The sequence below is a fragment of the Protopterus annectens genome, chromosome 8.part1, assembly GCF_019279795.1.
Source record: "Protopterus annectens isolate FY-2018-M chromosome 8.part1, PAN1.0, whole genome shotgun sequence".
Taxonomy (NCBI): domain Eukaryota; kingdom Metazoa; phylum Chordata; order Ceratodontiformes; family Protopteridae; genus Protopterus; species Protopterus annectens.
The window spans coordinates 148,371,553-148,386,399 of NC_056742.1; the positions used below are offsets into that span (position 1 = coordinate 148,371,553).

A 14,847-nucleotide genomic window follows, 5' to 3' on the forward strand; every position below is an offset into this window, starting at 1 on the left:
CTGCTATTACACTGGTCTTTCCCGGAATATGCATTGCAATGAGAAAATGGCTGAAAGAGATCGCCTATTGCCACACTCAGAGCTTCTCGACACAAGGGGTAGAATCTGGTTCCTTCTTTGTTGCTATACCAGACTACTGACATGTCTGATTGAACTGCAATTGTTCCTATGGGAAAAGCATCTTGGAAAGCCTAAAACATAAAGTATTCTTCTCATCTCTAGAATGCTGATATGCAAGTTGGCCTCTGTGGGGGACCAAGTGCCTTAGACTGTTTTGCCCAGAGAATGCCCCCCTCGCCCTAGCTGGGAAGTGCCCATGGTCACTGTGGTATTGGGCTGGGGAAGAACAAATGGACCTGTAGTAACTGATCTGATTGAGGCCACCATTTGACATGTTTTTTTGCAAATATCTGTGATCTTTATTTGAGTTAATATTGGTTATAGAAGTATTGACCATTGTGCTGACAACAGCCATTGCAGGATTCTCGTATGATATCTGGCTAGTGGGACTAAATTTATTGCTACTGCCATTGATCCTAAAGTCTGAAGAACCAGTCGAGCAGAGATTTTGTTGTTGCAGATTATTCTTATGACCTCTGACCTGAGTATATCCACTGTTTTGTGTTGAGAATTGCTCCTATAAAATTTTAACTTTGACTTGGCTCAAGATAGGATTTCTTGTAGTTTACAGTTATCCCTAGATGCAAGCATGTCTGGAGAAATTTGTCTCTCGTCTTCAACAGTAGATGCCTGGTCGAGGCAGAAATGAGCCAATTTTCTAGAATTCATGCAGTCTTAAGTGAGCTGCCACTACTGCCATGCACCTGGTAAACACCCTGGGGGTTGTGGTGAGATCAGAGGGCAGTGCTCTGAACTGATAATGACTGGCTCCCAGCTGGAAGCTAAGTACTTTCTGGAATGTTTGTTCATTTACATGTGATAATATGCATCCTGAAGGTCTACTGAGCGCATCCAGTCATCCCTTTCCAGAAACGGAAGAATGGACTGAACTGTGACCATCCAGAACTTGTCTCATAGAACAGATTTGTTCAAGTTACTGAGAGACAAGATTGGTCTCCAGTCCCCTGTTTTCTTTTGCACAAAAAATAATCTTGAGTAAGTTCCAAATCCTCTCTGGTCTGGTGGGTCCTCTTGGATGACTTGTTTTTCCTACCAACTTTTGTACCTTAATAGGTGCTTGTTCCCTCTTACTAGGTGGAACATCAGGGATTTTTCTGCATCAGGGAGGTGGAAAGGAAAGGGGTATGACAGAACCTCTGGAAATGATCCTCTGCACCCATGTATCCAAAGTTATTTCCAGCCAGGTGCTCTGGTGCACAGACAATCAACCCCTGATTGCCTCCAGAGTAGGGAAATTGGGCCTCCATTCAAGGGCACTGAAAGGGTCTGCTAAACAAAGAATTTCTGGACTCTTAGTTCTGTGGGCCTCCTCTGCCATGAGGGAGGCATCTTCCATTGGAGTTCCTCCCTCTGCCCCTGGGAGAACTACCTCCATGTGTGTCTTGAAAAGACCCTTGGAATTTTCTGAACCACATTTTTCCACTGCTTGGCTGATTCCTGGAGAAGGATCTCTGAGGAGTAGAAAAACATAAGCCCACTGCAGATAGGGTCTTCCCATCCTTCTCACACTCTAACAATGTGTTATTTACTTTAGGGTTGAATGAAGACATGCCATCAACTGGATCATTGATGAACATAGACTTAAAAGGCTCCACAAAGTCACACAAGCGCATCCAGGCATGCCTCCTAATGGCAATGCCTGAACCCGATGCTCTATTCATTCCTTCTGCTACATGTGAAATGAGCCTCATGGAACAGTAGCCAACTGGGAAGTAACTGAAGCTCGTATTTCCTTAGATATGGATCTTGACAGGGTATCCAAAAACTCTTTAATCAGATTCCTTTGTAATCTAGTGAAGTGTGCCAGCTAGTTTAGTGAAGTGTGCCAGATAGTTCAGTGACCGTAATGAGAAGGTCACTGAACCATAGACATGCTTTTCGAACCTATCCATTGCCTGAGACTATTTGTTTGGGGGTGGATAGAGGAACTTTTGTCAGTTAGTTCCTTCTTCATTGCTGCCACCATGACCATGGCATCCACATGCACACCTTTTGTCCAAAACTGTTTGCCCTTAGGAGCAGTAATAATTTTGTCTGGTCTCCAGGGAATTGGCTCAATGGTGTTGGGGGCCTTCCACACCTGCTAAGAGCTCATCAGCAGGCAGAATCACTCAGGAGGTAGATGGGCTATCAAAAGCTTGCAGATACACCAACTCCTCAGACAAAGGATGTCTCCAAAGGAGACATTGTCAGGAGGTGACCTTTGGGACCCTTCGCCCTCATCGAAATCTTTGTCTTTGGTGATGGATTATTTCAGGAAATCCAAGTGCTTTCTCTTGCACAACTTTTTCTTAGGGACCTTCTCAGTGGGATGCTCTGGGAAGCTATCAGAAGAAGTGGGAATACCCTGCTGGGAAGCCTGGGATTTCAGTACTCTCTGTCCCTGTGGAGAAAAAGGTTGTGACTTTGTACGTAGAGATGGCAGGATAGGGGGTTGAGGATCAGAGGAGGGAGGGGCCATCTGAACTGATGAGGCAGACATGGCTCTCTCCAAAACCTCAAAGGTTGGCCTTTCCTGAGAGGGACAGGACTCTGGATCTGAGAGGGCAAGCCTCTGAATCCTGGTCCCTCCCTGCTCCAAGGAAAGTCATCTTGATGCCGAAGCCGGAGCTGAACTAACTGAGCCAAAGATCCTAGGTGTAGGGATAGCTCTGAAAGCTTCAGAGTGTCTATCGTGAATAGCAGCAAATGAGATATGGGGCATTTGGGTATGGAGCATTATGGGTAAGGGAGAAGCTTGAGAGTTTTTGGTTATCACGACTATAGTAACAGCTAAGTGAGATTTGAGGGATTGGATCTGAACCCATAGGTTGAGGATAGAATGAAAACTGACATCAGATCAAAACTTTGTTACACATCCCCAAGTGCTGTTACAACTGTTTCATGTACTACACACAGTGCTAGATGGCAGGGAACAGTTTCAGAAGGTAAAACAGCCTTTAAAAACTGTTAGAACTTTACTGTGAGACATTTCAAAAACTTAGGCAGAACAAAGCGTCTATCAGCTTTAAAGCCTTCAGCATAGCTCTCAACCTTTCAGCACCAAAATAAGGAAAATTACCTCTTATAATGTGGAACAAATGGGCCAAATGTGGAACGCTTACAAAAAACCTCAACTAGGAAGCTCATAGGATGGTTAAAATGCAATATTTTTACTTATAAAATAGTTCTTTTACTGAATTATTACGATTCAGCTCTGTTTACCATGGATAGTTAACACTAAATGTGTGACAAAGCCTTTCGATGTGGAACTTCAAGGAACACAAACTTTTAAGACCCCAAATGTGGAGAATTACTCATAATGAGATTCACTTGACAGGTATGGTCTTCTGCAAGAGGGGCACTTCATTTCTGCCCGCCGTCTATGTCTCGCAACTCTCTCTGATTTTGCTGCATATTTTTGTCCTGCCCCTTGTAAAATCTTTGATTTTTGGTAAATCGAGTAATGCAGTCAGTCAATAATGCAACTCAAAAGTTTCATACCTATTGTTTAGAAAATGCAGGATCATACAAAACCTTAAGTGAATTAGGGCAACATTTAAAACTGTCCCCAAGTTTGATCTTTTAACTCCCTATTATTTTCATACTGGTCCAGAATCCTTAACCAACGAAGTTGATAAATATGTTGATATTTGTTTAACAGTGCCAAGTGTTTTACTGGCTCTCAAAGCCAGTAAAACACTTTGCTCTTTTCTTGTCTATAACTGGTAGTAGATGGAGCAGATAAAGCTTCATGCACTACTAAAAATTATGATTGGGTCTCTTCTCTGATCATAATCCACTTATTATGAATTCTCAACACGGATGCAAGATGCACATCTCAAGCTTGCTTTTGAGATCAATTTCTTGGTATCCATGTGTTGAACAAATAATAAGTGGATTATGATCACAGATCCATTCTTAATCCTCTACATTTCAATACAGATAAAAAGTTTCTGTGTAATTCTGCAAGAAGAGCTCAAAGGATGTGCAACCTAAATACTACTCGTGGAAGTTGAAAAACAATTGAGCAATAAGTAGAATCTAGATGCATTACTTTTCTCAGTGAATAAAGATATTAGAAATCAAAAAATATGATGGTACATGGCTAAAAGGAGGAGAGTTGTGGGATAACACTCTTTCCTTGAACCACTCGTAGGTGTGTTGCCTCCTGTGGCCTCCCATCAGGTGCAGCATCCTGGCAGCTGGAGAAGATTTACAGTTTGCTTGTAGATCAAGATGGTAACAAGCTTGCCTAAGTTAAAAAGGAGCCCCTAAACCTAAACAGTCCTGAGAATAAGACATCATAGAAGAGATCTGATGTCAGCCTTTAAGGTACTGTATAACACTGTAGGAGCAGACAGGAGATGCTTAGCTATACAGATGGGAAGTGGTAGGATGGTGGGGTTGATTTGAATGAGGAAGGATGAGTGAAAATAAATTTCCACCAAGACTGAGATGAACAAGATGAATGCACACCTCCTGATGGTTCTGTTTTCTCAATTATGCTCAAAATGAGCACATATATGGCAGTTAAGTGGAAAGTGGGTAGTATGTTAGCATGGAAAAATCTCAGGCAGAAGGGTAGGAGTTTTGGAGGAGGTTGCAGTTTGGTGAGCTATAGATGAAGATGGACTCAGTCAGCACTCAATAGCCTACTCTACAATGTCTTGGCTCTGCAATTAAAAGTGCAAAATGTGATAATGTGAGTCTTGACACTTTTAAAAATAAACTGCGATTCATTTAGAATAACAGTGAAGTCTTGAAACTTGCTGTTATATTTTTCAACTGTTTCTGTAAGGGGAGAGATGTCTACATTCATCCTGGTAGTAGAAGACTATGCCCTTATAGAAATATAAGGTACTGCAACATCTTCTGGCAAAGTGGTCTGAAGAATTTGTAATTTTTTTATGTATCCCATCCCACCCCCACAATCTGCCCAGTGATTCCTCTATTTTCACCCAAATGGCTTGCTCATGCTGCATGGATAGGACCCAGGCATCCTGCTGGGTAAGAGTCCTAGCACTCATTTGTTCCTGCCTAGGATTCCTAATTGACTCATCTATACCCCAACATTGAGAGTCAAATGGTAGGGAATAGCCGTCTCAAGACAGGATCACACCTCTCCCCAGCATCTCCATTCAGAGCCACTAACGGCTGCCATCCAAGGAAAAGCAAGCCTCTTCACACTGAATTCTCCTTGGCTTACAGTGAAAATGCACTGTGGTAGTGCAGGCCTGCAAGGCTCAAACTCCACAGGATGTAACACCTAGTGGTTCCATTAGATGTCACTCATGTGGCAAACTACAGCTGACTCCCTCCACAGGATGGGTGATCTGGTCACAACCACGCAATCCCATTCTCCCCTGCCAGCTCCCACAAGTGCCTTAGCCTCTATATGAACTTGGGTCATCTACATCATAGTCAGGGATTTACCTCTATATGCCATTGAGCTCATAGCCAGCCTTAGGCATAGGCCAACTAGGCAGCTGCCTAGGGCGCCACTCTAGCAGGGGTGCTTTTTCAGTGTTTATTTGGTATATATAGACTAGGATGGGGGCACTGGGTGGTGTAGTGGGGGGCGCTGTGGAGCCCCTTTGCCTAGGGCACCAGTTGACCTAAGGCCGCTCCTGATTAAGCTGGCAACAAATCTGAAGTGTTATAGAAAAGAACTAACCATTTAAAAAAATAAAAGTGATTAATTTGCTCATATACTGATGGGCTATATATATATATTTTTTTGATTAGCTTATTTGTACTTTTCAGTTGAAAGCATTAGGGCACTGTAACTAGATTGCTGGATTCTTACATATGTCATTACATCACATTCAGACTTAACATACTAATTACTGATCTGTACATCTGACTGTTGCACATTGTTCAGGACTGTTGCTATAAGGAATTGATAAGAAGAACACTGGTAGGACTGTTCATGATATGAGGAAGGTGGGCTTAGGTGGATGAGTAGCTGTTTCCAGGTACAAGCTCCATCTTAGCCCACAAGGGGCAATGCTGCTAAAACAGCAGATGTAAATGTCCAATATGGTGACTGAGGTTTTAAGATGACATGAAAGTTCGAGGGAAACAGTACAGTACAAAATGACAAGAGAGAGGAGGTTAGGGAGGATTAAGGAAGGAGTCATGTGGGAAAATAAGTAAAGTAAGCTACAAGAGTGAGTGAGTGAGTGTGTGTGGGGGGGCAGAACAGAGTATACGGGGCAAAAAGATTTGGCAACAGAAAGTAGCATGGTGGTCAGAAGCCAGCAGGAAGAGAAGTGAAAAAAAGAGGCCAAGACTGAAAGAGAATGGAATGTAATTGAAAAGTTAGAAATGATTCAGCAGCGATGGTAAAGAAGGAGGAATGGGTACAGCATGTGAGCCAAAAAGAAGAAGCACAGCAGCTATGATAACGGGGAAGATAACAAAGGTAAGCAGTCTGGCTTTTAGCCCCAAGGATTAAGGCCATGAGCTGCTTTCACTAGTCCAGTATTTGCTTGTCTCAGCCTCCCATTTGCCTACTTTGTGACCCTGGATAATCCACTTAACCAGACTTACTGGGACAGTTGGGGAATTGAACTAGGTTCCTTGATGGTCTCCTGGCAACTACCAATAATACTATAGGGAGGACCAACAGGAATCGTCATGTAAAAGTAGTACAATCGAGACAATGCTCAGCAATGCCAGATGTCTGTGTTTGGATATGGCTGGGCTGGAAGCCTTATCTGTTGACAGTGTTAACATGCACAGAGCAACTGAGATAAAGGTCAATAACAAGACGGTGCCAGGTAACCATTACTGACTATTCTTATTTGAGTAACTTAGCTTTGGTTTTCAATTTAACAGTAAAAAAATAGTACTAGCAATTCTCCAGTTCAACAGCAGGTGGTAGAATTCACTTACATGAAATGAAATGATGAATTCTGGGAAATCATTTTTGTAGAAGTTTTAAGAAAACAGATTAGCAGTTAACATATTTAAATTTCTACATGAGAAGACACACCATTTATAGACATTGAGATGTCCAGTCAACTGGAAATTAACAGTCTGACTCTTAAAAAAATCATCGTAACTAGCTTTCAAGAGTCTTCCTTATTTCATATGGAATATAGACAACCAATAAAATGCACTTTCGTAGCTGCCTGTCACAAATAAAAATGAGGATTACAATCATGGTGCCTTCTTCAGTTAGACAAGGACACAATGTGCTTACACTTAATGTTCGTACCAATGTGATTGTTTTCATTTCACTGCACTCTCAATCACTTCTAGTGTCTTTACCCAAAATACAATGACAGTGCTGAGCATGTGGATACTCAGCTACTCGTGTTTTGGTCAGAGGTATCCCAGGCAGAAATACTTACTTTTCTATAGCACAGCCATCATTCATGCTACATCTTCTAAACGAAGACATGATGCTGATAAAAATGCATTATTTCCCTTTGTTAATATACTAGAGATGGGGGCATACTAATCCCAGGACAAAGTGTATTTAGGAATGATAATTCAGGCAAAAATGGGAGTATGTCACAGTTAGTAATCAGAGGACTATTCTAGAAGAGAGCTAGGATAGGGTAAAAGCAAGGAAAGAAAGATGGCGCAAATAAATTAGGAATGGGAAAAAGGGAACTCCACTGTCAACCTCCTAGTGGTAAAGTTACTATGGGAAAGGGAGACAATTGCAATAGTGATACGTTTTACAAGCTGCTGATCGGATTATAAATTTTATAACAAGATTAAAGGTGGCACAAGAAAGAACAAGGTGATTATGATGGAAGTCCTCAGTGAACTTCAGCAAATTGGAGTAATTTGCAATCTGATATTGAAAAAGAAATCAATTTAACTGAAATATTCAAGGACAGCAAACTGATTGACAGCCATTTTGTTGAAACAGCCATCTGATCAAAATTGATCCCTTTCTTAGAAATACTGCAAATCTAGAGTCATTATATTTAAGAGTGCCTTAGTGTAGCTTACAGACAGAACCCACACTGTAAAAGTAGCAGATTCCAAATCCAGCTCCAGACAAGTGACAAGTGGAGTACTTCAGGGTTCAGTCCTGGGACCACTTTTGTTTGGCATCTATTTCTCTGAAGTACAGGCCAACACTAAGGGACTCTGGCTAACAAAGTTCACAGATAACTGCAAACTGGGAGCCATTATTGAATCCCCAAATGATGCGGATACTCTACAAAAGGGCCTTACAGAAACAAATGCTTGGTGCTAGAGCCATGGGCTCAAGCTCAATGCCAAGAAATGTATAGTTATCCCCTTTGGGAAAAAACATGTACCCGTGAATTACCACATAGGTGGCTGTACACTAAACACTGAAAGTATGATAAGAGACTTAGGGACACAGGTGGACAGTGGTCTCACCTTCGATAACCTCATCGCCACAACAGTCAGGAAATCCTTCTATGTGGCACACCATATCACTAAGGGCTTTTCATCTAGGAAAAAGGAGCTCATTGTCCCACTGTGCTCATCCCTCATTAGACCCATTATAGAGTACAATGTCCAGTTTGGTATGTACCTCTCCAGACATCTGCAACAACTGGAAAGGCCGCAGAAATACCTCACTAAAAGAATCACAGGCCTAAAGCAGATGCCCTACGCTGACCTCCTTAAAAAACTCCAGCTATACTCTGTCGCATATCGTCTACTCAGAGGCAATCTCTGCTTAACATACAAGGCCATGTCAAACCCAGAGCTGTTGGACATGCTACACTTAAAGAAATCCCAATCCCTCAGAGCCACACGCTCCAGGGATCTAAACCTTGTCATCACAATAAACTAGGTTCTTGACCCAGAGACTCCCCAGTCTCTGGAATAGACTGCCCATACATGTCAAGCAGAGCGCCTCTTTGGCCCTCTTCAAAAGGAACCTTGACAATTGGATGGGAGAAAGGAAATTCACCCCGGGGATCACGTCAGTTGCCCTGCTAGACAGGGGTCCAGGGAAGTAAACAGTGTGGGAAGAAATAGCCAGGGAATTGTTATGGCTAGGCTTGTATAGGCCCTAGGGCCGATAGCCTAGTACCAACCTATGAACCTATGAGAGGGGGACTGTCAGGTAAATTCCCTCTATGGAGACAGTAGGATGCATCCCCCTTCACATACTAGGATTTGTGAAGGGAGATGCATCCTACTGTCTCCCTCTATGGAGACAGTAGGATGCCTCTCCCTTTACAAGCCCTAGTATATGTTAAATAATTTGAGAACTTGTAACCTTCATGAAATCCCTCTCTACAAAGTGGACCAAGCTCAAATATTCATTCTAAAAATTCTCAGACTGAATGTAACAGCTGGAACCATGGACACTGAATAAATTATTTAGTAGTTAGCAAAAGGACACAGTTTTAAGATCTAAACGTAAGGGGTGGTAGTGGCAAACAGTGATCAAGAAATGGTGTGGTTCACAGTTGCACGAAAAACAAACCATGCCTTATAATAAAAACCACAGCCTGGTAATACATGCGGCTGACTATGGGAAGTCAAAAGGATTAACTGACAGGTGCCTTCACATAGGAGTGAGAATCACGGGAATGTCAGAGTTGCGGAGTATAAACTTACAAAAGGCAATGAGGAGGGCTGGAAAGGCAAAGACAATGAAAAAAATATGAAAATATAGTTGGGTATGTAAACGTTCAATAAAAACAGATGTCTGAATGATCACTGCTGCAGTAGCCTTAGCTATATGGGTTATATACTGCCAAGGATATAACAGATAAGCTTCCTAAGCTTCAGGGCACCTTCTGCGAACCCAAACCATTAGTCTACTCGAGTCTGAGCAGACTAAAAAGACAGGTCTGGGTGCCAAGCCCTTCAAAGCTTTCATGCCAAAAAGAGAGGGAAACAGCGTTGAGCGGACAATGCTAGGAACAACAAAAAATAAGTGTCCACACCCTGGCTTAAACAAAAGTTAACAGCAAGACAAATATTTGGAAACTGTCTTCACAAGAAATGAACAACTGATCTGAAGATCTGAAAGAGTTAGTTCTGTCAAGATAGTACCCGAGATGTCTGTGGACATCCAAGGCATGTAGTATCCTTTCTCCTTCATTTTTAGTTTCAGGAAATAAACCGGAGGGATGGATAGTTTGGCTTAAAGTAAACTCAGATACCACTTTAGGCTTAAAAGGAGAATTAGTTCTCGAAAGAAACACTGTCTCTGTGGAAAATGAGATAACAGCTTGCAACTCAGCTCCTCTTACTGATTGCCCTGACCATTGCAAGAAAACAGTTTTAAATGTTAACAATCTCCAATCCACCATATTAGCTGGTTCAAATGCTTCTCTAACACAAAATTAAGATCCCATGGAAGGAAAGCTGGTTTTCTTGGTAGCCTCTTACGCAAAACCACTTTCAAAAACATTTTGACATGAGAATGCATTGAAAGAGAAGGATCAACGGGAAGACATGCTGAAATGGCTGACAAATGAACATTCATGGAGAAGTAAGAAAGCCAGTAGGACAGTAACTCACACTAACTGTGCAAAACCAGAGAAATATTAGCCCTGAACTGGTGCTGGTTATGTTGTTGTCACCAACTAGAAAACCTTTTCCATTTGCTAATACATGATCTTCTAGTAGCAGGCTTTCTTGCCTCCATTAGTACCTGCTGCATGTCCTCGGTTAAAAGGTGCCTAAAAGGAATTAAGACCCTAACATCCAGGCAGTCATTCTGAAGATGATTAAGGCTGAGGTGTATCAAACACCCCTGATCTTGTGCGAGTAGATCAGTTCTGAAAGGAATCTTGTGGCAATTGCTCTTGGTCTTTTCTAAAAGAAGGGAAAACCACTGTTGCCTGGGCCAGATGAAGTCACGACAATAATCTTGTTGGATTCCTTCTGAATCTTCAGAAGTGCCATGGATGTCAGTGGAAAGGGTAGAAAAGCATACATTCCTGTTCAAGGAAAGGAAAAGGTGTCAGTCTTCCAAGCCTTCATGCATGGTGTCCTGGAGTAGAATACTGCCAGCTGATTGTTCCAAGAGGAAACAAAGAGGACTACTTGAGGATCTCTCCAAAGATGGATTAATTCTTGGAAGACCTCTTCATCCATTTTCCATTCATAAGGGTCTGCCCTTGTCCTGCTTAGTTTGCCTGCCACACAGTTTTTGCTCTGACAGAATGTAGGACATCTGCAGAGTGAGAATGTGCTGTAAAGCTATATCCCGACATAACATGACTAGTCTGCAAAGGGGGGTACAACTTGGTCCCCCCTTGCTTTTTGATGTGGTATTATCTGTAACAACTTGAAGAGGTCCAAGGGACCACAGATAATTCAGAAAGTTGATTGCCTTGCTCAGGGCAAGAATTTATTATATATTTATGTGCTTGCAGCTGTCATTGGTGTCCCACACTCCTTGCACTGTTATGCCTTCTAAAACTGCTCCCCAAGCAAAGTCCGAGGCATACATGGTGACTTACTTCTTTGGAGCAGGAACAGAGAAGGTGAGACCTCGGTTTAGGGAAATTTGATGTCTCCACCAAGTGGTTTCTATTTTGACAAACCCCAGCACTGGGATTTGAAAAGACAAAGGCTGCTGGTGCTGGGACCAAAGAGGCTTTAGATACTATTGTATCTTTCTCATGTGGAGTCTTGGCAAGTGTATCATGAGAATCATAGATGCCAAGAGACCCAAAATCCTGATGTATTCCCTCAAGTGACTACAGTCTGAGTTGTAAACCATATAAATAGAACTAGATATAGATATATTTTTTCCTGTGGAAATAAAACTCTTTGATCTCAAGCATCTAGATAACATGCCAGGAACACAACACTGTGTAAAGAAGTCAAGAAAGATTTTTGAATGTTCTCTTGGAATTCCAGCTAGTGTAAGAGATCTCTCACCTGAGATAGATTCCTCACACTTTGAAAAAGACTCTGCAAAAATAAGCAATTTGTCTAACTATAACATTATAGTTGCTGATTATATTTTAATCATATTTTACTCTGTAACATCTTAGCATCTATCCACCACCCTCACCATGCACAAAGCACAATAAATTTGGGCAAAGCCAAAAATAACACTGGGAGAAAGGCTTAAAATCAGGGACAAATTTTAAATACTGCTCTTATAAAATTTGAAAGTTGTTGGAATTACATGATTTGTATTAGCATGCATTTTCTAAAGAATATGAAGACTGAAGCTCAAATGTCATTATTAGTGACTTCAATCTTCAGTCATGTTCCAGAAATCCACAATTTTTATGTGGAAAACACCAAAAAATATGAGGCAAGAATCTGGACATTCTGTAAAAATATGGACATGACCTATCGCTGTTTGGATATGCCATAAACCTCCTCTGCAATGCTTACATAATTTCTTTCAAACCATGTCCTTCAAGAGTTTATGTGGTTAAGGAAATGAATGAATACCATGGACACTGGGACCATCATTCACCTGATTTCAGTAGTGAGCCCATGATATTTATATGGCTGCCTGTTGAATGCTCAAAGACAACTGCAATCCCAAGAAATGTGTACCTTCAAGTGTAAACTGAATGCACATACGAACTGAGTGACTGCAATATCTAGAAGTCTTCTCCCATCTTTGAAGAACAACTATGTCAGGATTAGTATAAATAAGCAGTAGGGGTGTGGGGGAACACTGTCCTCAGTGAAAAATGCTTGTGAAATGTTAACAGTGAATTTTGTAATTTGACGTTACTTTATTTGAATCACAGTTTGTCAAAGTATTGTGACTTTTTTTTTTGTTTCTCACTTCTGTTAAGGAGCCAATGAATATACCTTTTACAGCTGTAGTTACTGGTTTCTATCTTACCTGCTGTGCACTCTTCTAAACCATGTCTTAAAACCTTGCATCTTTACTTACAACAGATGCCTTCCAACTATGAAACAATGAACAGATTAAGATAAAAATCGCTGATGGATACATCATGGGAAAAGCTGCTAGCTTTACATCTAACAGGTCCAAGGTGCCATCTCCCATGCCGTTGTAAGTATGAACTAGGGATGTAGTTCCAGGCCCACTTTTTTCTGCAGTTTTACTGAATGCACCTTGTGATATAGGAAATCTGCATGTGGCAGACAAAGGGCCACTACTCTCTGCCCCGGCAAGTGTTAACATTAATTTCACTTCCATTTTACTGTAATTGTATTCACTTAGTTGGGTGCCCATTGGAATTCAACGGAATATATGTCTGATCCTGAAAACAAGTGAGAATTTAACTGCAAGCAGGGGGAATATATATATATATATATATATATATATATATATATATATATATATACATACACATACATACAGACAGACACACACACACAAACACACACACACTTACTAATTCTGAAATTGCAGTATTTCAGACTAGTCACCCTACTGTGAAGTACACAGAACCTGGAGTTAATATATTTAAGTAGTAAGAGGTGGGAGAAAAAGCACCCCCATAAGTCTGACTAGGGCTCAGGTGCTTGACAGTGCAGACAGAGAGGAAGGGTACCTATCCTGGGGGGAGAAAAGTACAGTTGTGTACACTTTCCATAAATGCAGATGTTCGAGTGTATTCACTGCTGCAGTCATCACATTTGGGTTATCTGCCTGCAGGTAGCCCTCAGTCGGCCCGAGTATCAGAGACTTAGTATTTCTGCGTCGGATGCTGTCGCTCCAGGACTGACGTCAGGTCAGCAGGGGTATAAAAACAGGCAGCTGACACCATTACATCAGTTTTTCTTGCCCCAAATGTCAGGAGCCTCCCACTAGGGAGCTGAGTTATGGTGGGGGAAACACCACCAGTAAAAAGTAAATACCAATACCAATACCCCTGAAAAAGGGTAGTAAAAGGCATAGAGAGTTTAGAGAGAGAAAGAGAGAGAAAACCAGGGGGCTGGAGGGAGGGAAACCAGGGCTGCAACAGTGAATACACTCAAACATCTACATTTATGGTAAGTGTACACAACTGTACTATGTTCTTCGTGTTTCACTGTTGCAGTCATCACACTTAGATAGATTCCCAAAGCTGAAGGGTGGAAGCAGTCAAGAAGAGTTGGGGCTAGCTAGAATGCCTTGCAGAACTGCTGTTGCAAAACCTGCCCTGGATTTGGAAAAGATAGGCAGGTGGTAATGCTTGGTGAAGGTGTGTACAGAACTCCAGGTAGCAGCTTCCAGGATGTCCCTGGTAGGGACTCCCCTGAGGAATGCTGTAGAGGTAGAAGTTGCTCTAGTGGAATGTGTTCTGACCCCCTGAGGGGTTGGTTTCCCATGGTGCTTGTAGTAGAAATGGATGCAATGTGTTATCCATTTGGAAACTGTTTGCTTTGAAATGGCCTTGCCCTCTGCCCCTGTTGCAAAGCTGACTAGTAACTGGTCAGATTTTCTGAAGGGCTTAGTTCTATCAAGGTAGAATCTGAGCTGTCTGTGCACATCCAAGGAGTGCAGGATCATTTCCCCTTTATTGTGAGGATTAGGGAAGAAGGTAGGCAAATGGATAGATTGGTTGAGAGCCACACTGGGCACCACTTTAGGCATAAAGGAAGGGTTAGTCCTGAGGGAAACCCTGTCAACATGGAAAATAATGAAGGGTTCCACAACCATAAGTGCTTGTAGCTCAGACACTCTTCTAGCTGAAGTGATGGCCAGAAGCAAGGCTGTTTTCCAAGACAGGAATTTTAACTCTGCTGACACTGTAGGCTCGGGGGGGGGGGGGTAGCATTAGCTTTTCCAGTACAAAGTTAAGGTCCCAAGCAGGGGTGGGTGCTCTCCTT

The 14,847-nt window shown here is 42.0% G+C and overlaps 1 protein-coding gene across 1 annotated transcript in view; it reads right to left on the reverse strand.

The window, feature by feature from the left end:
- BCO1 (beta-carotene oxygenase 1) overlaps positions 1 to 14,847 on the reverse strand; it is a 433,849-nt gene that overhangs the window by 203,650 nt on the left and 215,352 nt on the right. The window lies entirely within an intron of this gene.